General features: G+C 38.1%; 1 protein-coding gene across 3 annotated transcripts in view; it reads right to left on the reverse strand.

Moving 5' to 3' along the window:
• Positions 1-23,836, reverse strand: part of LOC308185095 (uncharacterized protein) — an 846,543-nt gene that overhangs the window by 486,051 nt on the left and 336,656 nt on the right. The window lies entirely within an intron of this gene.

The raw sequence follows: 23,836 nt of genomic DNA on the forward strand, positions 1-23,836 counted from the left end.
AGAGGAGAGGAGAGGAGAGGAGAGGAGAGGAGAGGAGAGGAGACTCGAGGAGAGGAGACTCGAGGAGAGGAGACTCGAGGAGAGGAGACTCGAGGAGAGGAGACTCGAGGAGAGGAGAGGAGACTCGAGGAGAGGAGAGGAGAGGAGAGGAGAGGAGAGGAGAGGAGAGGAGAGGAGAGGAGAGGAGAGGAGAAGAGGAGAGGAGAGGAGAGGAGAGGAGAGGAGAGGAGAGGAGAGGAGAGGAGAGGAGAGGAGAGGAGAGGAGAGGAGAGGAGAGGAGAGGAGAGGAGAGGAGACTCGAGGAGAGGAGAGGAGACTCGAGGAGAGGAGAGGAGACTCGAGGAGAGGAGAGGAGACTCGAGGAGAGGAGAGGAGAGAGAGGAGAGGAGAGGAGAGGAGAGGAGAGGAGAGGAGAGGAGAGGAGAGAGAGGAGAGGAGAGGAGAGGAGAGGAGAGGAGAGGAGAGAGAGGAGAGGAGAGGAGAGGAGAGGAGAGGAGAGAGAGGAGAGGAGAGGAGAGAGAGGAGAGGAGAGAGAGGAGAGGAGGAGACGAGAGAGGAGAGGAGAGGAGAGGAGAGGAGAGGAGAGGAGAGGAGAGGAGAGGAGAGGAGAGGAGAGGAGAGGAGAGGAGAGGAGAGGAGACTCGAGGAGAGGAGAGGAGAGGAGAGAGACTCGAGGAGAGGAGAGGAGAGGAGACTCGAGGAGAGGAGAGGAGAGGAGACTCGAGGAGAGGAGAGGAGAGGAGAGGAGAGGAGAGGAGAGGAGAGGAGAGGAGAGGAGAGGAGAGGAGAGGAGAGGAGAGGAGAGGAGAGGAGAGGAGAGGAGAGGAGAGGAGAGGAGAGGAGAGGAGAGGAGAGAGAGGAGAGGGAGGAGAGGGGAGGAGAGGGGAGGGGAGGGGGAGGGGAGGGGAGGGAGGGGAGGGGGAGGGTAAAAGTGTTCTGGAGCTTTGCCTTTTTTATAACTTATATATTAATAGTTTGAATTCACTGGCATCAGTGTCATTAGACTGAAGCTATAACTTCTGCCACTATGGCACAATAGGGCTGCTGCAATCCTGTATATGCCTTTTGGCTGTGCAGAGTTTCAATCATCAAAATCATACATTAGGAACCCAAGAAATGCTCATCTATGTTTAATTTTTAAATTTCTTGATGACCCAAATTGTCCTAGAAGGAATCATATTAACAGCAAAAGCATACTGTTACACACGCATAGAGCATTAATTTGTCCTCATGACAGCATCTGAATAACATTCTTAAGTGTAAATATCTTCAATAAGTTTCAAGAAGCTAAATGGAAAATGTTTCACTGAGACTCGGACAGAAAGTTCACTGTATGTGTTTCAGTGTTGTCTGCCAACAGCAATTCCTCCATGTTCTGCTAATTACCAAAGAATCTTGAATCATGTAAGTCTCATGAGTTATTATACGCACAAAGGAAGTTGCATCTCTAGCAGGCAACATCATAATGTACCACTGCCAGGTGTTAGAAATCAACGTATGAGGATTTCTGGTGTAGCAGTAAAGATAGTAAAGATGCACATATCAAAGACCAGAGACTAGTACTGAACTTTGTCTCTTTTCTTTCCCATATTACCTTATTTGCAAGACTTTCTTCCTTCTCCAAATGAACATCCTTAGTAAGTGACAGGGAACTTCAGGAAAATGGCAATTTACCCTCAATAAAGAAATCCTTCCCATGAAAGTGATCAAACACTAGAATACATGAACAGAGATGTTGTGTACTCCAGCCCTGCACATTTTCAACACTTGATTGAGCAAGGCCCTGAGCAACATGGTCTCTTTGAGCAGGCTGGGACCACAGGACTCCCAAAGTGTTAAGCAATGTGTGAAAAGGCTCATCTGTATATCCACAAATGAGGACTGAGGAACAAACTTTACAGACCAGGAGGTGTTACTGCCTACTGGTTTGGGACACATTATAGGATGCAGGGGAGGAGTATTTGGGGATTGAACTAAATTTATTACAGGATGTTTAGGGATGAACCAAAAGCAGTTGAAAGAGAGAGATCTAGGTGGTTGGGAAGGAAAAAAATGTGGCAAAATAAATGTCAAAGGGGAAAAAATTAAGTGTGCCATGTGTAAGTAGTTTGCTTGTCTGTACCATGCCCTGCACCTGATCAGCGTGGTCTTCCCTATCTTCCCATTAATCTCCATTTCTAACTATTCTCCTGAGTGAGTCACTTTGTGTGCATACAGAGATCTGAGTGCCAGCCAGTAGAGTTAGACCATGTCTCCCAAGGTCTGTGCTGTGAGAAACTGGAGCATGTAAAAGTACATGTCAGCTCATGATCACTAGAGAACATCTAACAAGCTAGCTAGACAGCCATCAATGTGTCACTGAGTCAATGGGAGGAGTTGGCTACTGGAAGATCCAGAACAACTGCTGGAGAGACTGTGGGTTCTGGAGGTGGACCAATATTCTTTTATATGTGTTTGTACCTTTCTGCAGGAGGCAATGGGAGACAAGAGAGTCCTGTGGCAGATTGGCTATTTATGGCCAGTTACTGGAGGCATCAATAGTGTGTGCATATGTGTGTGTTGCCATCTGCAAGGAGAGTTTACATCAAATATTGAACTGGACCTGTGGCCTGGGAGCTACATGGCCAGGTCCCCTCTGCTTAGGAGATCTGAAACCCAGGGTGTACTACTGAGCAGACTGAATACCTGGGTAGGCTGCTGGAGGATCTGCATTGTGCATACATAGGAGTTGGACTTGATGATCCTTATGGGTCCCTTCCAACTCGGGATATTCTACAATTCTATGATTCTATGGTTTCCCAGTCAGCAACCTTTATCCTGATCCATCAGAGAGTAGAACAGCGTGAGGCCATTTATGTTATCTGCACTTGCAAGCCTGCTGTTCTTTCTGTCTATGTTGATGTGTGTGGCCTCTTGTGTGCATGTGTATGTGGACTGTATGTGTGTATTTGTGTGCCTATTGGGAATACGTGCTTAGCCATGCTACTGGTTGTGCCTAGGGCAAGGAGATGCAGCACCCTAGCCTCCATCATGCTACTAGATTCAGCAGCCCCTAACACAGAGGCTTCCTTACAAGATAATTTTTCTCAGACCTATGCGTTCTGAAAGAATGTGAAAGAAAACTAGATATCTAGAGTAGACATTAGGGAAAGTGATAGAAGTGGCAGTTGAAGTTGACTGTTTCTCGTTCTGGGATGAACAAAGCGAATTTCATATTCTTATATTAATGTTTATATTTTAGGCAAAAGATGTTGGATTTCAGAGAAGAAGAAGGAGCCTCTTTAGAAGGAGTGCTCTTTAAGATCAAAAACATCACAAAAAGTTTTTATGTATTCATTTTTACTGTGTTTCTTTTGCAGAGTTTTTTTAAACCTGTTCTGTGTCCATGTTAATTTTCCCTCTTATTCAAGAGTGAAAATTAGACTTGTAAACTGGTACCTGACTTCTACTACCTAGAGAATTAAAAGGAATCATTTAGTTCGAAATAATTTTAAATGTCCAAATTATAAAGCCACAAGTACTAGTCTGAAAAAGTCCATATTCTACCAGAAAATGAACAGATATTCAGTGTAGTATATGAAGTAGGAATGGAGACAAGAAGTTTGCAGTGAATTATGTTGCACATTAAATAACATTTCTGAATAGTCTTGATGTAGTTTCATATATATCATGGTGCATTAAATCTTTCTAGAAGAAAGAGAAAAAAGACACTAGGGTCTCTTTAGACTTTTCTCACATACATTTCATGAATTTTTGCTAACACTCTTATTTTCATTAAGCACTTCAGTAACTTTAAATGTCTTCTAACTCATGAATAAATAAATATAATTTCCCTGATTCAGTAGCAGCAAAGCTACCTTCTAGTTCCAAGGGAGTCTAAAAGAAAATTTGTTTTTACCCTGCTACAACTCCTTTAAGTGACAATATCATGTAAGAGTCCATATGTAACAGAAGTATTTCTTTTTTTGGTTATGGGCAGACATGAACTGCAGAGGAACTACATAAGATTATGTGATTCAACATTCAAATGGCAGATGAAATTCAACATATTTAAATACATTTAATGTAGTTAAGGCAACTAAACACAGAGTATTGAACATGGGAAATAATCTTGGCTTTTTATTTAAACTTGAAGCTCTAAAATTACCTTTGCCATTGATGGGTAAAATCTTGGGATTATAACACTTAGTTTCATTAAACCGCCAAACAAAGAAATGTTCAGTAGCAGTCAAAAAGCAAGCCGAATATTGGGAATAATAGAAAAAGTTTAGAGAACAAAACAGAGGATACCAAAATGCCATGCTATAAATTCATGTTTCTTCCAAACTTCTAAAATTATATGCTGTTCTCCCCCCAGTTCAAAAACAAGGAGATATTAGGAGATATTAAAATTAGAAATCCTTAAGAGGAGGCTAATGATAAGTAGAGATTGGCTGTATACGAGATCTGGCTGAGTAGGCTAGGATATCTGTTGGTGACATGGATAGTGGGATCAAGTGCACCCTCAGCAAGTTTACTGATGACACCAAGCTGTGTGGTGCGGTTGACATACTGGAGGGAAGGGATGCCATCCAGAGGTACCTGGACAGGCTGTGTGAAACTCATGAGGTTCAACAAGGACAAGTGCAAGGTCCTGCACCTGGGTCAGGGTAATCCCAATCACAAGTACAGACTGGGTAGAGAGTGGATTGAGAGAAGCCCTGAAGAGAAAGACCTTGGGGGTGTCAGTTGATGAGAAGCTCAACATGAGCCAGCAATGTGCACTTGCAGCCCAGTAAGCCAGCCATATCTTGGGATGCATCAAAAGCAACATGGCCAGCAAGGCAAAGGAGGTGATTCTCCCTCCATATTCTGCTCTTGTGAGACCCCACATGGAGCACTGCATTCAGCTCTGGGGCCTCCAACACAAGAAGGGCATGGATCTATTAAAGAGAGTCCAGAGGGCCACAAGAATGGTTAGAGGGCTGGAGCACCTATTCTATGATGACAACGTGAGGGTGTTGGGGACGTTCAGCCTGGAGAAGAGAAGGCTGTGTGGAGACCTTATAGTGGCCTTCCAGTACTTAAAGGGAACTTACAGGAAAGCTGGAGAAGGACTTTTTGTGAGGAAGTGTAGTACTAGGACAAGGGGTAATGACTTTAAACTAAAACAGGGTAGATTTAGATTAGATATTTGGAAGAAATTCTTTACTCTGATTGTGGTAAGGCACTGGAATAAGTTACCCAGAGAAGCTGTGGATGCCCCATCCCTGGAAGTGTCTAAGGTCATGTTGGATGGGGCTTTGAGCAACCTGGTCTAGTGGGAGGTGCCCCTGCTGATGGCAGGGATGCTGGAATTAGATAGTCTTTAAGGTCCTTTCCAATTCAAATCATACTATGATTCTTCTGTCTAGAAAGGGTAACATAGGGACAAAGTGATGGAAGTCTATGAACAGGCAGTAGAAAGGCTACAGAAAAAATCAGTCTCTTGCAATATGAGTTTTCATGATCTTCACACAAAACTTGAAGAGTCAGATTCAAAGCAAATGGTAGAAGAATCTAGAGTGGAGCAAAGTGTAACTTCTTGGTGGCACTAATGGACGTGGTTCAGTGATGGGACTCCATAGGTCAGGTTGGCAATTTAACTTACTGGTCTTTTCCAACCTAAATGATTCTATGATTCTTACTTAAAAATAGTGTGGATACAAAAAGATTTTTTGAGTTCAAAGACACTCTGGATAACTGTTAAGGTCATTAAGTAGATTGCACATAAAGCTGGGAATGATCAGAGGCTGAAGACTACTCAGAAGTATCATCATACCTGCTTGTTCTCTCCTTCTGGTTTCCATGAATTCTTTCTGATTTCCACTGCTGGAAAAGGATTCTGATAGAAAGGAATTGTTCTGAATCAGTGCACCCATTCTTACATTCTCCCAGACTACACTGGATTGTCATCTAAAGTTTTACTTTGAGAATTTTGTCCAAATCTCCCTCTCCCTTTCTCATATCCAGTATGTTAGCTGATTTAAAAATGGGATTACTTATCAAAAAACAGCTTTTGATTCTGACACATTGCAGGTTACCATGAAACTATCACCAGTTGACTTAAAAATAGCCAGGATGGCCAACATACATTAAAATGTAGGTTATTGTGGCTAACCATATAGTAGTGCTCATCAAGACTAAAAGTAGCTCCTACTCAATTACTAACTGCTACTTCCTGCTCAGTTAGGACACTCTAGGATCTCTCAAGAGGGTCATCTCCATCTTTCAAGTTTAGCCAGGCTGCATGGTTCCCTCCACCTAACCCTAGCTTGCATCTGTGAAGCCAAGGAGCAAATCAGACTACATACAGATCTGCAGGAAATAAAACCTTTTTCATTATTTGCTCAGTTCATTCTCAGCCAGCTGACTGTATTCTCACACAAAGTGTGGCCACATATGAGTGGAGGAGAAGCAAGGAATCAGTGACAAAATGGCCTTAAAGAAGATTACTCTGCCTGCAAACTTTCATGTACAGTTAGAGTAAGTTTAATGCAGACATCTCCTTACTAACATGGTCAAAAGAATTAATTTCTTCCTGCAAATTAAACCATATGGAGCACAAAAATCCTTATTAATGAGGTTGGATCACTATTTTATTCTTCTCCTAGAGGCTAGAAAGAGGGAAGAAAAAAATGGTAATTAAGAATATTGTGAAGTCCATTTGAATGGGAGCAAAGTCCAAATTAGCATATCAAAAGAAGTTGCATTTAGTGTGTTACTTCTCTCAAATAACAAAGCAGCCCAAATTCTAGATGACTGAAACTCCTGCAGTGCTATTAGAAAGATTTACCAGAGAGACAGAGATAGACGTCTCCATATATGCTAAACAGCACAGAGATAATTTTGTTAGATATATAGATAGAGCAAAGTAATTAAACATAAAGGCATTTTAGAGTCTCTTAAACTGAAAAATGTTTGGGAAAGAAAAAACTTTTAATTATCACTTCAACGTTTATGTGGCATAATTACCACCACACTGGCACTTATCTCTACTAATATATTCAAGTTTCTGTATACTACAACAACAAAAATCTGATCAGGCATGAAAAGCACTATATTATAGATAAAATTTTATAGTTAAAACATGGTAGGATGCAAAACAAAATAAAGACAAAAACAAACGTATTAATCCTAAAGTTAATTTAAGTCATTACACTACTGTAATTTAAAGTGTAAACTTTTTTTATTCATGTCATGCATGGACAATTCAGAAAAAATCTCTGCACAGTATGGAAGCATTCAGTGTGTAGAATTTGGAAACGTCACTTTTTGGTCTGTACAAGTCTGATAACAAATGGAATTTAAAAGGTTTGAGAGCTAGAAAAAAGGAGAAAATTCTCTCCTAAACAAAATAATCCTATAAGAGACAGCCTGTGACATGTGCTTTTATTTGCTGGATGTTACATAAGTAATAATTTTCATAAGCATCAGAACAAAACTAGTGTTGCAATAGGCAAGACTAATTTCAGGTTACAGAAAAAATAAGTACAATCAAATACAATATTCATCGAAAGAAACCATATGGCAAGAAAATTTAACACCAGACTAAATATACATCTCTTTCTAGTCCAATCAAAGCCAGAAAGCATTCTTGCAAGGCATCTGCCTGTAACTAGTATTGGTTCCGTACTTCAGGGATGTGGTCTGTAGCACAGGATACAACACGCCCTTTGCTACATTATTTATTTATTTATTTTGATAACAACTTACCAATTAGAGAAGCAGTAAGTGAGTTAAAGCGTGTAGTGTTTCGTAAATGTGGTGCAGATTCACTGTGAGACATACATCTTACACCCCTGCCCTATTGTATTGGGAATTCATTGCAGAGCTCTTTCTTATGATAGTTGTGGGAGCACCGTACGGGTAACTCCAGGATTATTATTTCTTTTTTTTTCTAGGCTAAAGGAATAATATATGGTAGCTAGTACTTCAGAGTTTGAAATATTTCCTTTCTTTTGCTTATTTTTAATCCTTCTTCCTTTTGCTTTAATGTGTAATAATATCCCGATTCATCTCACCTATTGATTTGGTTACCCTTTTCCTCCCATCCAGGACAGAATTTAAAATGTCATTGATTTCTGAAGATTTAGAAACTGTTTTATTTTTCTAAATATTAAGAGTTGGAAACGTGATTTTCAGATTTTAAGTATTTGTGTACTGCATGATCCCCTGCCATTCCTCACATTAGCTTCTACCTAAGTAATACACTATTTATTCTTTCATCTAAACTCTGTTGTTAAGCTCCACTTGGTTTCAACAAAAAATGAAAAACACAGAATATATATGTCTTTATATATATGTATATATATATATAATTAAAATATTTAATCTATAATATAAAAGTTGACTCTTGGCAAATATATGTATCTGCTTTTAACTATATGTTCAAATATCTGAAGTAAAGCTTTAAAGTCTGGAAGTACATATTGTGGAAAGCTGCCTTTCTTTGAGAAATATCAGTGGATCACACACTGATAAACACTGATAATGTAGAAACATAAAAAATATAAATTGTTAGAAACAAGTACTGCAATCTGCTGCCATGACAACAAAATCTTAATCCCATTTTCAAGAGGAAACCAGTTCCTCAATGAAGAATAAACTGCTTTCCTAAGCAAGTTAAACATTATGTTTGGGCTCACTGGCACATATAAATGTACAAAAAATTGACATGGTGTCTACACAAGCCCACATTTTCTTAAGCATTTTTGGTCTTTCCAGTACTATGTTTAAAAACTAATCTGATGGCTATTGGACCAAGAGTTAGTATACTCCAGGACTGCACAGAAAACATCCTTCCCTGAGCATGAGTCAACATTGTGCAATATATTTTAGAGGAAAAAAATAATTTTGGACACACATTAAGGACATTTAAGCAAATACACTCTTCTTTAGGCAGAAGTGACTCATGTAACATACAAACCTATGTTACTTCCTTCTGCCTCTTGTCAAGGACAACAAATACTTTTCTTCCCATGATCTTTCTTTAAGCAAAATTTCTGTGTTTTTCTTTAAACAGAACAGTTCTGGATTATAAATGTCTCTACAAGGAATCATTTAGTGTTCATAAGTACTTCTGTAATTTAACCACTTGTCAGTGCATTTGAGGTTCTGCGCGAATAATGCTTAAACACAAGTCCCCAGCTCAGATAAAGCAATGGCAAGTCTTTCTGTATCAAAAGTACCTGAATTTTGTGACCAATGTTCCAGTGATTTTTTAACAGCTAGGTCTTAGCTGGCCACAGATTTATTCATTGCCTACATTCACTTCTATTTAATGGCTACTAGTAGCAATCAGGTTCATGAAAACCATGATTTCTGAATGGGTCTTGAATGGTACCAGATTCAATATGAATATCTTATAATTTCCATCACTCATCCCTGTAATTTCCCTCCACTGTATTTTAATGATAATTATTTTTAGATCTGGATTTTTTCAAAGATTTCAACACTCACCCAATACAGAAAGAACAGAACTAGAATGTGGTTTTCAATTATTTTTCAGTATTTACACAATATATAAAGCCTTTGCCTTCATTGACAGCAACAACAGCAAAATCTTTGACTAAAATAATAAAGGGTGAATTAACAATTTTCTGAAGAGAAGGAAAATGGAAATTTGTTCTTAAGAGATTTTGTTTATTTGTTAGTTTCCTGTTGATATTCACATTTCACAGGCAGCTGCACATTATTTCAGGTTGCACAGTGGCCTCACCTATGTTGCCAATAATATTATATCATTATCTAGTAAATGTAACTGACTGAACATATATTTCTCTAGCTGTCGGTCTTAATGCAAATCATTACCTTTTTTGCATTGTGCTTTGTCTATTACAGACAAGTTTCACTTCTGAACAATATCAAAACATATAAGCATGGAAAGATCCATGTGGAAATACTCACCTCATGAATTTTATGACATCTTCCTTCCATTCCATATTTCACAGAACATACAGTTAGAAAAGGACCTCACCAATTAACAGAGAAACATACATGTTTTGAGAGTTTAGAATCATAGTGTATCGTAAGACCTACATTGACATTGTCGTAAGACCTACATGTCGTAAGACAGAAATTCTACCCAAAACTTTTTTCTTTCTTTCTTTCTTTTTTTTTTTCAGGATCTAATAAAAGATTTTTTTGTTTATTTTTGTATTACTAGGTGGGTAACAATTGGTTTATATTCATGTTTAAAATTGAAACACTTCTAAATTTAGTAAAAGCATACCTCATACAACATTTTCTTTTAAACAGTTAACCAGGTATAGTTGACAAGTAACCTCTGCAGTTTGTTAACTATTTTTAAACCTACCACAGCATAGGTAAGTGCCACTATGAAGTGCTCCAGTCATACGACATTCTTCAGGAGTACGTTTTACATTTGTATGTGTGCTAGGGCAATATGAATGAGCTATAATCCTTGTACATAGCTTTCAAAAAAAAAAAAAAACCCATGGGGTTTTGGTTGATTGGTTGTTTTTTATTGGTGAAGCACCTAAACTACATTTCTGAGCAGTCCATGACAGAATAGTCAGATTCAAACTGCAAATTACGTAGTACCAGAAGATTCTGTTTGTGATAGGAAGTCGGCCTTTTGCTCGTTTAAGAATTTCCACTTTGCACCCAGACGCTGACTTCACTTCCTTTCTTTTTGAAACTAAAGCAGGAGAGAAAACAAGGTGACCGTTGTATCTTAGCGTGCTTGAGATCCATTTTCGAGGGCTGCCTGTCAAGCCCCCTGTTTTGCCAGCCCTTGCGACAAGCCCGGGTACAGCGTCGGGCGGGGCTCAGCGTTATCTGTGCTCATGGGGAAGCCCCCCCCCACCCCGATACCCAGGGCCGGGCTCGGCTCCCGGCGGTCGCGGGAGGCTGCGGGACGGGGCCGTGCGACGCGGGCATCTGGGGACATCTGGTGACAGCCCGGCGGAACTGCTCTTCGAGGACGGGGGACCCCCGAGCGCCCCTCCGCGCCGCCCTGCAGCGCAGTTGCTGCCTAAAGGGCCGGCTCCAAGCCCCTACCGCGCGGCACCTCGGATCGGGCTCCCCGAATCTTAGAGGGGAGCTTCTTTTTAGTTTTGTGTTATCTTCGTCTTGAAAAAGCTGATTAAGTTTCAAACAGGGAGTGGAAACATACTGTCTGAAGGGATACTTTGCTCGAAGGATTGAGCTTTTCTGAACGTGGGATAGCTGCAACGTAAAACAATCACCACAGTTCTGTTTGCTTTACAGTTCCAAACATGCCAGTTGCACTAAGTCACAAACACGAACTCTTTCCTAAAGGTCTTAGTTCAAAAAAAGAAAATTCAGATCCTATTTATCTGGGTGTGCAAGGGTACAGAGCTGGCAACAAGAGTGGCTCAGCCACCATCAGCAGAGAAGGTATCTGGAAAAACCTGCCAGTCCAAACACACATGTAAAAGGTGACAAAACATTCTATTATCAGCAGAGCAACACAACTTTAAAAGCTTGACATGGAAAACAATATTTTTTGTCACCTTTATTTCTCTTCGAGACGAAATAAGCCCCTACCCATGGCTGAGAACAATACCTACTATCAAAAATCAGGGGTGTCCTAAACTACACCAGGACAACATAAATGTGCAGTTAAAACACAAAGTAAATCAGCAGCTGAAAACACAACGAAACAAAACTCCAGGCTGACCAGAGCAGACATTTAAGCATTTGCACAACTCAATGATAGCTAGCACAGTCAAATAGGACACAAATCACATAAATAAGGAGATTATATAGTTTATAAAACAAAAACTGTTTGGCTTTGGATATGCTGTAAAGTAGTCCAAGAGTTAAACATATTGTCATCACAAAGGGGTCATCCATGCACTCAGCTCCACAAATGTAAGTATACAGACAGCAGTAGAAAGAAAGAAAAGTGTTGTAATTGAGACGATAATGTTAACCCTAACTTTAAATTATGTTTAAGAAAATTTACCCTTATTATCAAAACCCGAAGAGATCGATTCTTTAAAAATTAGGGTTCTAAACTTGTTCATCATTGACTCCCCTCTTTCTGAGAGTCATTTTCTCCATTTTATTGTTTTCCTTTGATAGTGAGACACAAATGCTAATATTTACCTATACGTCTTGACAAGCAACGTGAATGGTCAAATGATGTTAGTATAAAACTCAAAGATTTTTCTGCCCCCCAGCGCCCCAAAAGCAAGACATTGGTGGGGAGGAGGATACAGACAGAGACAGAACTATGATTAATTCTAGCTATATAGCAAGCATACCACACAGTTTGTTCAGATGTCACCTGCAGAGGTGAATAAAGATTCACCTGTTATTTCAAATACAAAATAAGCAAATATGTAATAAGGCTGACAAAAAAACATGTAGAATGCTGACAGTTATTTAACGAATTATTTTATAGAGTATCTAGCATATCAGTTCAACCTGTAATTCAATAGGCACCATGCACCTCAGTTAAAGAATTTTTTTTGAACAAAGATGAGAATTAACTTTGAATCGCCATTTTAATTCTCTCTGATAGCCTCTAAAATAATCTAATAATTTCTCAAAAGAAAATTTAGCCCAGAAATAAAAGCTACTCTTAAAAAGTGTAAGTTGATATTCCCTGTGCTCCTGTTGGATTTACTTAATAAACTCACATTGCAACATCATTACAGTTATAAAAATTATATTAACAGGCTCACAGAATACAATGGGAACATGTTTGAAAGTAGTTTCCTGAAGCTTCGAGCTCTACATATGAACTCAGATGCCACCTAGTGACCAAACTGAGAGGAAGGTTTTTGTTTGTTTGTGATGAAGGGCATCATCATCCCATAGTATTACACAGAATACCTCAGAAGAAAATTCACTTATTCTTCAGACAGTATTCCCCGAAGTGAAAAGAACTAGATTTGCCTTTCACTCACCATTAACCAAACTCTATCTTTAACACATAAGCTTTCAGCAGGGGTGAGGAGAGTTTGAAGGCGAAAGAGAACAGGAAACAAACCTCTGTCTGTCTTAATAACAGTTTTGAACGTATAATAAGTACACTGAGCTGTCATGTTTTAGTACTATGAAACTAAAAAAAACTTGGAAAGTCTGTAAATGAAAGTACTGTGGAGATGTGCTGTTGAGCTTTTCCACTCAGATTGCAGATGCATTTCACATAATTCCCATTGATCAGTTTCATAACTAACCTTTTAGAGGATTAGAGTATGCTAACACAATGGTTTGTGGGAAAAAAAAAATGTTGCAATGGTTTAAAACATAATCCTTTCGTCTAGGCCTTAAACTTTTGTACTAGAAAAAGCACAAATGTCTGCCAGCACTTCCATAATCACAATTCACAGTCCAGAAACTAAAGTTACTAAAACATCTCAGTGCTGTCCTTCTTCAATGGACGCATACTGACAAAGTTTGGGGAACACTAGTTATATAATTTGGAAGATTATCTGGCTGTAACCAAGTAATCTCTCATTTCTGTGGACACAATTATATTCATGCCATGTTACACTCAGAATTGTAACAGACCAAAAAAAGTTCAGCAGTTCCCACAAAGTTTTAACGTTTTGACATCTTGCTACTACTAAATTCTCACCCTTAACCTACTAGTAAATTTTAGACTCCTGAAAAAATAAATAGATAAGCATACTAAAAGCAAATTATCACGCAGTTTAAGTAAAGGTGAAGGAATCTAAATTATTTCTGAGAGAGGAGAAATTACTTTCACTACCTATACATTACTTTCACTAACTATACTTGAAGAAAAAAACTTTGCTCTTCCTATTTGTTGAGACATTTATGTTACGCATATCAGTTAACAGAGGTAAAAATTTAGCAACTCTGAAGAAATCCACGATGTTAATGTTTGTTGGCTAGGACTTTAAAAAAGAATGCAACCCAGACTCTGAACAGTTAGAAACACACCTGAAGGGTCCTGCACTACTGTTTTTTTTAGACCTAAATTACTGCTGATATTCATTTCACATACAAAGATTGTGACTGCTTTAAACAGGAGTGAACAGGAGACAGTTTGTGTACACCCACAGATAAGAAGGAGGTATGTTATTAACAAGGCAGCATCCATGAAATTCTCATCTCAGAGCTATCTCTGTTTTTCCTTTAACAAGCTATCATTAACTGCATGTAGAAATGTTCTTAGAGACACTAAAAATGTATAATGGGCAAAATTACAGCAGGTTTGAAATGGTGAGAAGCTTTAACTGTCTTAGCCATCCATGTCTCTTAATAAAATTGGAAAATAAATATATATTATTTTTTCTTAAATCTAGTTTTCCTTCAAAATCAATCAAAGATGAAATATATCTCTAAGATGGGATCTCATGGTCTTTAAACTTGCTTTCCTTTCCTTTTCTATCTTTTCTTTTTTTTTTTTTTGTCAGAATAATGCTGAAGTTTTTTATCTATAAGCTAAGAATAGCGTTATGATTGCTCTTAAACGAAAAACAACACATATGACTCTGCTCTGTTTATGAGACAGAGCAGGACAAAGAAAGATCTGGACTTCTCTGCCTTCATTCAGGATTACCTGTAATTTTCTTTTCAGGTTTGTGTCTACTATCCATGTTATTGCAAAGCCTGACTTCACAGACAGAAATTCAACATTTTTTCATTTGAGGCATAGGCTACAAAATTAAATAAAATATTAAAAAATTAAATTAAATTAAATTAAATTAAATTAAAGCAAAACAAAATGTTGTTCTTTTTAAGATGTCGCAGATGACAGTGTTCTGACATACTCTCCAGAACAAGGATTTTTGAGATAGGTATACACAAAAGAACCCAGACTAACCAGGCAAAGCCAATTGACATTTTGGGTGGACTTGGCGAGTTTAGTACTATTTCATTAAATTAAGGCCTAATCCTGTCTTTGATGAAGTTGGTAGTAAAACTCTGTTCTCTTTAACAAAGTCAGAATTTTCATGCATTTTCTGTCATGGCAAAATAACCATTTATGCAAGTCACTTTTTATCTTGATCTGAAAGCTCATTTCTGGTTCATATCCTCTTCTGAATCTATTCCTTTTAGTAAGTCATAATCTACCTTTCCCTAAGCAATAATAATGCCAATACCTAAAACCATTCATTATTCTACTAAGAGATTATGTCTAAAAGCACTGAAGCAAGAAAAAGCAGGATGAAGATGATGTTTCTATTGCTCATACATTGTATGTTATCTAAAACATACAACAATTGGGAAACAAGGTGCTTGTAGGATGAGGTGATGGTAAATATTCCATGATAACATATTTCAACAAGTTTTTGTGTTTTGCAATTCAAATTTTGGGTTCCCCTAAGCTCCTGTGTCAGGATTTGCTTGCAAATGAGCTGCGGTATTCCTTTACTCTGGTTAGTTGCTTGATTGCTGCTATGGACTTGTGATTTTCACTTTTCCTGAAACTGATTCACAGGACAATAATGTGCTATTCAGCAGCACACATAGTCTTATCTGAGGGAAAGGAGAGAACAGCAGCTCATTTACACTGTAACAAGGAACCCTAGAGGCCTACTTAATTGGACCAAATTAAAGACTCTATGACTCTGTAATAAAACTGGTTCAGACAGTGCATCCTCCTTTACTTTTGAAGAAGTTCCTTGATGGCTTCGTTTCACGTGCTCTGTATGAAAGTATAGGATAATACTGACCTCTCAAAGTTTTTATAAATATGTGACATGAAAATGGCCTTGAAAGAAATAATTAATAAATAAATAAATAAATAAGAAGAAATCTTGTTATGTTGGAGATATTACGTAGATAATGTCTTACACAGAAATCAATTCAATTGAATGATAGTAGAACAGCAGCACTCCCCCAGCCTTTATGTAGCTTTAGTACTACATTATCAGGCTTTCTTTTAAGAGCTGGTTCTTTAGGTACTATTTGCAAAATAATGGTAACACCATAAAATCTTTTTCACAATTTATGTAAAAATGCATGTTGAATAAAACATTTCCTATTGCTCAGAAGACCATATACTACTTAGCAATATTTTTTTAATGCTTATCAGCTATGGACAACATGATAAAGAATTTTCTGCTGCCTGACAACCTGTGTATCATTACAAACATGAGGAAAAGCTATGATGGGAAATTGAACTACAGAAAAATTAGGGGACAAATTATTCAGGAGGCTCATAGTGAAATGGCTAGCTGCTGACTGATTTGACTTTTTTCTTCCAAAAATTCTCTGGATTCTTTCAGTTTTTGTGTCTATAATCATAACTCTAGACCCAACAGCTGCCCATACCTAGAATCCACCTGTACCTGTTTGGATCAGAGATGTTATTCTCTGTTTTCTAAGTCCTTGGAAGCACTAAGTCCTCAGGTAGAATGACCTGAAAAAGGCAAACAGTGGAGAAGACTTCCCACTTCTTCCTCATTTCTTTCTCTTATGTCTTCCCATCTGTATGGTACCACCACTTAGTTTGTGTTCTCTGTGAAATGGTCTAAATAATCAAAATGATAGAGAATTAATTCATCAAAACAGTGGGTGATATCCTGCCATTTTAGCAGTTTAGGACAAGGTGGTGAAGATTCAGGGGCCATGACAAGGACAAGGGCAAGACTGGTGGCAGGGAAGGAAAAACAAAACCTCAATTTCAGAAGCATCAATTGACTATAGAGTAGAGCTTGTCTAAATTTCAGTCTCAAGATTGTTAGGCAGTGACTGACAGATCATTGTAGATATTGTACAATAAACAAGTTTAGGAACAGGGACCCATATTTCATCTTTACTTCAGAGCAACAACAAATACAATTTTTTTTTGAAACAGCAGTAGACACTTCACTCTAACAAAGCTCCTGTTGACTGTGTTCTGCTGTGCATCTCACTATTGTTACTAATTGATCAAACCAGTAGTAAACTATTTTTTAACTAGATATTTTCTGTTTTAAAAAAAAAAAAAAGCAAAATTTTCTTCCAAAGGGAATATTATATTCACAGCTGAGAAATTATAGAACATTAAGATAACTAGTAATCTCATTTCAATATCTAAGGTAGTTTACAAAAATAAATAAATAAAAATAAAACCTAAGAAACAAACAAAAAACACTATTGAAGAAATACCAGTAAGTATACTCTGAAAGTTCTATGTTCACGTTCCCTTAAAAATGCCACCATAGTGCAGGTTCACTGATATTCTAAAATCTACATTGCTGTGGAGTGAGATAAGCTTAGACAATAAATTGGAAGACAACTGTTTATTTTTTTTCCTTTTAGCTTTAAGTCTCCTCTCATCTTTCTTTCTTGCTTGCTTCATTTTTCCTCAGATACAATAAATTCCCCTATAACTCCCATTTCAATTGAGAAATAACATCCAAACTTGTTGACATCCTCCTTTCTATGAGCTGACATTCAGGATGTAAATCAGTAATATTCAATTTTTTTACATTCCTCAAAAAAAAGAAGATCAGAATTTGCTAAAATTTATAATTACAAAATCTGTGTTTTCTTTTACTATGGTAAATCATAGGAAGGAAATTACCCATGTGGCTCAAGTCAATAGCTACTCAGAACTTTGTCCAGTTAGGGTCGTTATAAAAGCAGCCCCTGATTGCAAAGTGATTCTCTAATTCTAAGAAACAGCGATTATGCATACAACCTCGGGTTTGTTTTCTGAATAGAGAAAAAATCATAGAATCACAGAATCATTAAGGTTGGAAAAGACCTCCAAGATCATCTGATCCAACCAACCCCTGCTAACAATGTCATCCACTAAACCATGTCTCTAATCACCAGGTCCATCCTTTCCTTATATGCCTCCACTACTTCCCTGGGCAACCCATTCCAATGCCTGACTACTTTTTCTGAGAAGAAATGTCTCCTCATTTCCAACCTAAGCCTCCGCCGGCACAACTTGAGGCCATTCCCTCTAGTCCTATCACTAGTTATCTGCAAGAAGAAGCTGGCCCCCAGCTCCTCACAAATACCTTTCAGGTATTTGCAGACTTGGAATTATTACACTCATGCACAAAAGTCCTAGTTTTGGTAACTGCATTACTAACACATGGCTTTTTATTCATTCATTCATTCATTCATTCATTCATTCATTCATTCATTCATTCACTTATTCTGATATGGGCTGCATTTAGTGTTCCTCTGAAACTCTATTTTTGGTTTCCTTGGGGTAGTTTTATTCCCTTGGTTATGGAGAAAATGTAATCCAGATGCACCATGAAGTTTAGAAACAATAGAGAGAGAAAAAAAAAATCCTTTTCACAATGTATAGAATACAGTTAAGGATCTTGGGCTTTTAGGCAAGATGTTTTATTAAAGTCCTAAAAAGTGTTACAAATTGTCACAATACTGTACCACATAAAACATTTTAGAATAGGCTTACTTAGTTTAAAATGTACTGTGGTAGTTACAAAATGATTTACAATTTAGCTTCAGTATGACACACAAAGATTTCAACACCTTCCCTGATTCCCACTAACTCTGAACATTTCTCTTGTCAGAACAAGCTTCTTTTGTTTCATGTTTACTATCACTGACTGCAATGAATTCAAACTCACAATTGAATTTACTATTCAACTTTCATCTTTTGTTCACTACTATCAGTAGCAATTGCCTGCTGCTGAGGAACAAGTATAAACTGATAATCTTTTCAGGAAAAGTTTTTGAATGAACTACCTAATATTTCCTACTGCTTTCATTTCCTTGTATTGCATTTGGTCCTAGCCATACAGCAGGAAAACCTGGCACTGTCATTCTGTGTCTGAAGAGAACATAGCCAAGTTCTCAAGTTTGGTCTTGTACCTTTGCCTAAAAGGGACATTTTGTCATGTGCAGTCCACTCCTGAGACATGCAGAACCCTCAAATTTCAAAAATCAACAATCTTCTAAGCCTTTCCCAGTTTCCTAGTAAAACTAACAAATCAAATTTCTTCCTTAAAAATTATATATATATATATATATCCATCCATAGGTAAACAGAGACATGAACTTATTTTACTGACACATATATATATATATGTCTCCATCCATAGATAAACAGAGACATGAACTTATTTTACTGACACATTCATTTGTGAGCAGTGTCCTAAAATATATATATATATATTTATTATTATTATTATTATTTTTACTTATTTTGCTGATAAGTCTGGGCTCAAATTTTCTGTCTCACCCAAAGAAAAATGCTACCTAGACATGTCTTCTTGTGCATTCTTACTCCTGTTTGCTGTGAAAGAAGAAACAATAACTTTCCTGGAAGCAGGTCCATGCATTGTGCAGTCAAGCACATACAGACAGGCTATTATAGAATCATAGACTCATAGAATAGTTTGAATTGGAAAGGACCTTAAAGACCACCTAGTTCCAACCTCCCTGCTATGGACAGGGACACCTCCCACTAGACCAGATTGCTCAAAGCCCCATCCAACATGGCCTTAAACACTTCCAGAGATAGGGCATCCACAGCTTCTCTGGGAAAGCTGAGCCAGTGCCTCACCACACTCAGAGTAAAGAATTTCTTCGAAATATCCAAGCTAAACCTACCCTGTTTTAGTTTAAAGTCATTACCCCTTGTCCTAGCACTACCTCCCTGACAAAGAGTCCCTCTCCAGCTTTACTGTAGTCTCACTTTAGATACTGAAAGGCCTCTATGAGGCCTCCCTGGACCCTTTTCTTCTGCAGGCTGAACATCTACAACTCCCTCAGACTGTCTTTGTAGGAAAGGTACTCCAACCCTCTGATGATTCTCCTGACCCTCTGGACTCTCTTTAATATGTCTATGTCCTTCTTATACTGGGGGCCCCAAATCTGAACACAGTACTCTGTGAGGTCTCACAAAAACACAGCAGAGGGGGACAACTACCTCCCTTGACCTATTAGACATTTCTTTTAATGCATCCCAAGATATGGTTGGCTTTCTGGGCTGCAAGTGCACATTGCTGGCTCATGTTGAGCTTCTCATCAACCAACACCCCCAAGGTCCTTCTCCTCAGGGCTGCTTTCAGTCCATTTTCCACCCAGACTGTATTTGTGCTTGGGATTGCCCTGACCCAGGCACATGACCTTGCACTTGGCCTTGTTAACCTCATGAGGTTCACACAGGACCACCTCTCAAGCCTGTCCAGGTCCTCTGGATGGCATCCCTTCCCTCCAGTGTGTCGACCACACCACACAGCCTAGTGTCATCAGCAAACATGCTGAGGGTGCAATCAATCCAACTGTGCATGTCACTAACAAAGATGTTAAACAGTGCTGCTCCCAATAACGACCCCTGAGGAGCACCACTCCCTACTGATCTCCACCTGGACATTGACCTGTTGACCACAATTCTTTGAGTGTAACCATCCAAGCAGTGCCTTACCCATCAGATGGTCCATCCACCAAATCCATGTCTCTCCATTTTAGAGACAAGGATATCATGGAGGACAGTATCAAATGTTTTTCACAAGTCCAAGCAGATGATGCCAGTTGCCCTTCCCCCATCTACCAGTGCTGTACCTCTGTTGTAGAAGTCCATCTGATTTGTCAGGCATGATTTGCCCTTAGTGAAGCCGTGTTGGCTGTCACCAATCACCTCCTAATTTTCCATGGACCTTAGTTTCCAGGAGGATCTGCCAGGATGATCTTGCCAGGCACAGAGGTGGGACTGGCTGGCCTGTAGTTCCCGGGTCTTTCTTTTTTCCATGTTTAAAACTGGGCATTATGTTTCTCCTCTTCCAGTCATTGGGAACTTCACGAAACTGCTACAACTTCTCAGATATGATGGGCAGAAGCAACTACACCCACTAGTTCACTGAGGCCCCGTAGATGTATCTCATCAGGTCCCACGTACTTGTGTACCTTCAGGTGCAGTAGCTGGTCATGTTAAGATGTTTTTAGTTTTTCTCCTTGACACATATTTCTGTGGATTTGTGGGACACACAGCTTAATTATGCAAGTGTCACTGAAATTTTTATTTATGTTTTTTATTAGAATTTTTTCCTTTTTCCTTTTAATTAAAAAAAATAAATCCCTTTGATTAGAAAATTCTCACTCTCCCTTCCCTTTCTGACACAGCAGCCACACCATTAGCATGTCTTTTAAAAGTGATTGTTCTTTCCACTGGCTTTTGAAAAGAGTTAAACACAGTGCAACAGTTAATAAGAAAATGAGTTAATTACATTCCTGTTCCTTCAGCTCTTGTTCACTTGTGCTGAAAAGACACTATGAGGCCTATAAACTCACTATGCTAATGAAGTGATGAATGAAGTGCTCTTAAGCCTTTCTATTACTAGTAGCTAACTGCTGAAAACAAGCTGACAAATAACATCGAATGCTGAGAAACCTTGTTCCCTGATATTTCTTGTCTTGAGAAAGAAAAGAGATTGTTGTCATCCTTTGTTATGTTTTGTTTTGTTTTGTTTTGTTTTGGGAAAAGTTGATGCTGAGTAGTAGCACACATATTATTCTAACATTTACTTCCTTTTACTTCCCTCTTTCAGTATCCAAGTGTTCAAAATCAAGATGTTTTACTGTACTATGTTGTATTTTGAAAGGTTTTGTGTTTTGAATGGTTTTGAGAGGTTTCTATAATCACCTTAAGCAAAACTATGCTAACTAGGAGAAACAAGTAGTTCTAATGATACAAAGAGCTTGAGATCTGACAAGCTGTTCTTCAGTTGAACTTTTGACAACAGTAGTCATTGTCTTGTTCTTTTGCCAGTGTTATTTTCCTGTTTACACGCAATCTGTTCTTATGTCTTTTGATTTTTGCTCTTACTTATTTTTCTTATTCTCCACAAAAAAAAAGAAAAAAAGTTGAAACAAAGGTGTACCCAAGTCCATTTCTTCTTTATTTTTTTTAAGTCTTCTTTCTTTTCCTTATTCTGCCTAATTCTCTTTCCCCATTCTCTATATTGTTTTAATGAGTTCAAACACTCTTTAATACAAAAGGAATAGCTGTACAATAGTAATAATAATGATAATAATAACAACAAAAACAACAACAACAATAATAACCAGTTAACCAAGTGGTTAAAAGCAGGCTTTGATTCTCTGGACTTTACAGAAATGAATAAATGAATAAATGAATAAATAAATAAATAAATATATCCCCTGAAGGAAAATTTAGAAAGAGATGTCTTTATAGTTTATCAGAGATCATCCAGTACTGATACTTACGTCAGCAAAGTACTGCACAGATCGTGTTTTGTAACAAGCAGATCCAGGGGCTACAGTGCATCCTTGAACGATTTTCCCTTTCTCGTCCCTGAATTTTTGATTCAACTCGCTCATTGACTGTAAATGCATTTTTCCACCAGAGGGAGCCAAATCTCTAAGTATGTAATCACGACCCAAAACAAGTTTTCTGTTCAGTCCCAAATAAGCAGATACTGCGATAAAGCTAAACACGTTAATTCAGAAAAAAAATAAAAAATAAAATATTGCAGGACAAACAGGAGGAAATGAAAAGATACTGTTTTAGTCCTACTGCTACAAGTTTACAGGAGTTTAAGTATAAAAACTTAAAGTCTTGCTTTCCAGCAACAAGATACGCTTTTTAATCTTAGTACTTGTAAGGAAGTTACTTAATACCTAATCACCTGGTGTACTAATTCATGTTCAGAACAGGACTGTCTCTCCTTGTCACCTTTTTTGGTGACAGCTTAAATCACAACATACTCTAACTTTACAATGCATTGCTAATACTTGGCACTGGATATGCACATTTGGGACTCAGTTTCTCTGAGGACCCAAGCCAAAGGAGGGATGTTGATTAAGTGGAAGGCAAAAGCCACAACAAACTCAGTGTTAGAGTAATTCCTTCCTCATTACACATTTACATGCCAGGCCACATTTGTTTAAAATTTTATAAAGAAGTCCAATTGTAATCATAGCAAAAAAAAAAAAAAAAAAAAAAAAAGTAATTTGTAATACTGACTTCAATACCAAAAATCTCTTCAATTTTCAGATCAGCAGGATGATGTTGGACTGCAAATCTATTATCATCATCTTACACAATAAGTAAATACTAGTTCCAGCTTCAGTTCCTCTTCTCTAAGGACTTGTGACAGTCATTCTGGCCCTTTCACTTTGTTAGTGAAGTTAACAGCACTCTAACTTCTTGGTTGTTTATACAAATTCCTTGTCTAGAATACCTCTGAGGCACACTAGTAAAAGCTTTCTCTTCTCCATCATTCACCTCTGTACAGCAAAAGTCTCAATATAAATGTAATGAAGCGGGAGATCATTTAAAAGGAAGTTGTCTCAGTGAAGTGTACAGAAACTGTAACTTACTTTGCATAACTGAATTGTGCTCGAAAGCACTTTAGAGTTCTAATAAAGCTCTGTGTGTACAGAAAATAGGAAACAGCAACTAAGAAGTAAAGATGCTAAAACTGTCTAGAGTGTTTTATCATAATAATTCAGTTACACATTATAGTCCAAAAACATCACTAGGGAACATATACAGCATATACCTGTACTGGCTCTGGCTGGGATGAACTTAACTTTCTTTTGGATTGTGACTAAAACAGTGTTGATAACACACCAGTGCTTTGGCTATCACCGAGCAGTGTTTGCACAGCATCGAGGCTGGCTCTGTTTCTCACCCTGCCCCTCTGTGGAGAAGGTAAGGGCTGGGCAAGAGTCTGGAAGAAAACACAGGAGGAGACATAGCCAGGACAGGCAATCCTAACTGACCAAAGGGAAATTCCATGCCATAGAATGTCATACTTAAGCAACAAAAACTGTGTGTGTTTTTTCCAAAGTAACCATTGCTCAGAGTTTGTCTGAGCATCAGTCTGCTGGTTGGAGATGGTGGAGTAACTGCATTTATGTCACTTGCTCTTTTTTCCTCCCTGTTTTTCACTTACATCCTGTC

This window comes from Anser brachyrhynchus, assembly GCF_964034855.1.
Source record: "Anser brachyrhynchus genome assembly, chromosome: Z".
Classification (NCBI taxonomy): Eukaryota; Metazoa; Chordata; class Aves; order Anseriformes; family Anatidae; genus Anser; species Anser brachyrhynchus.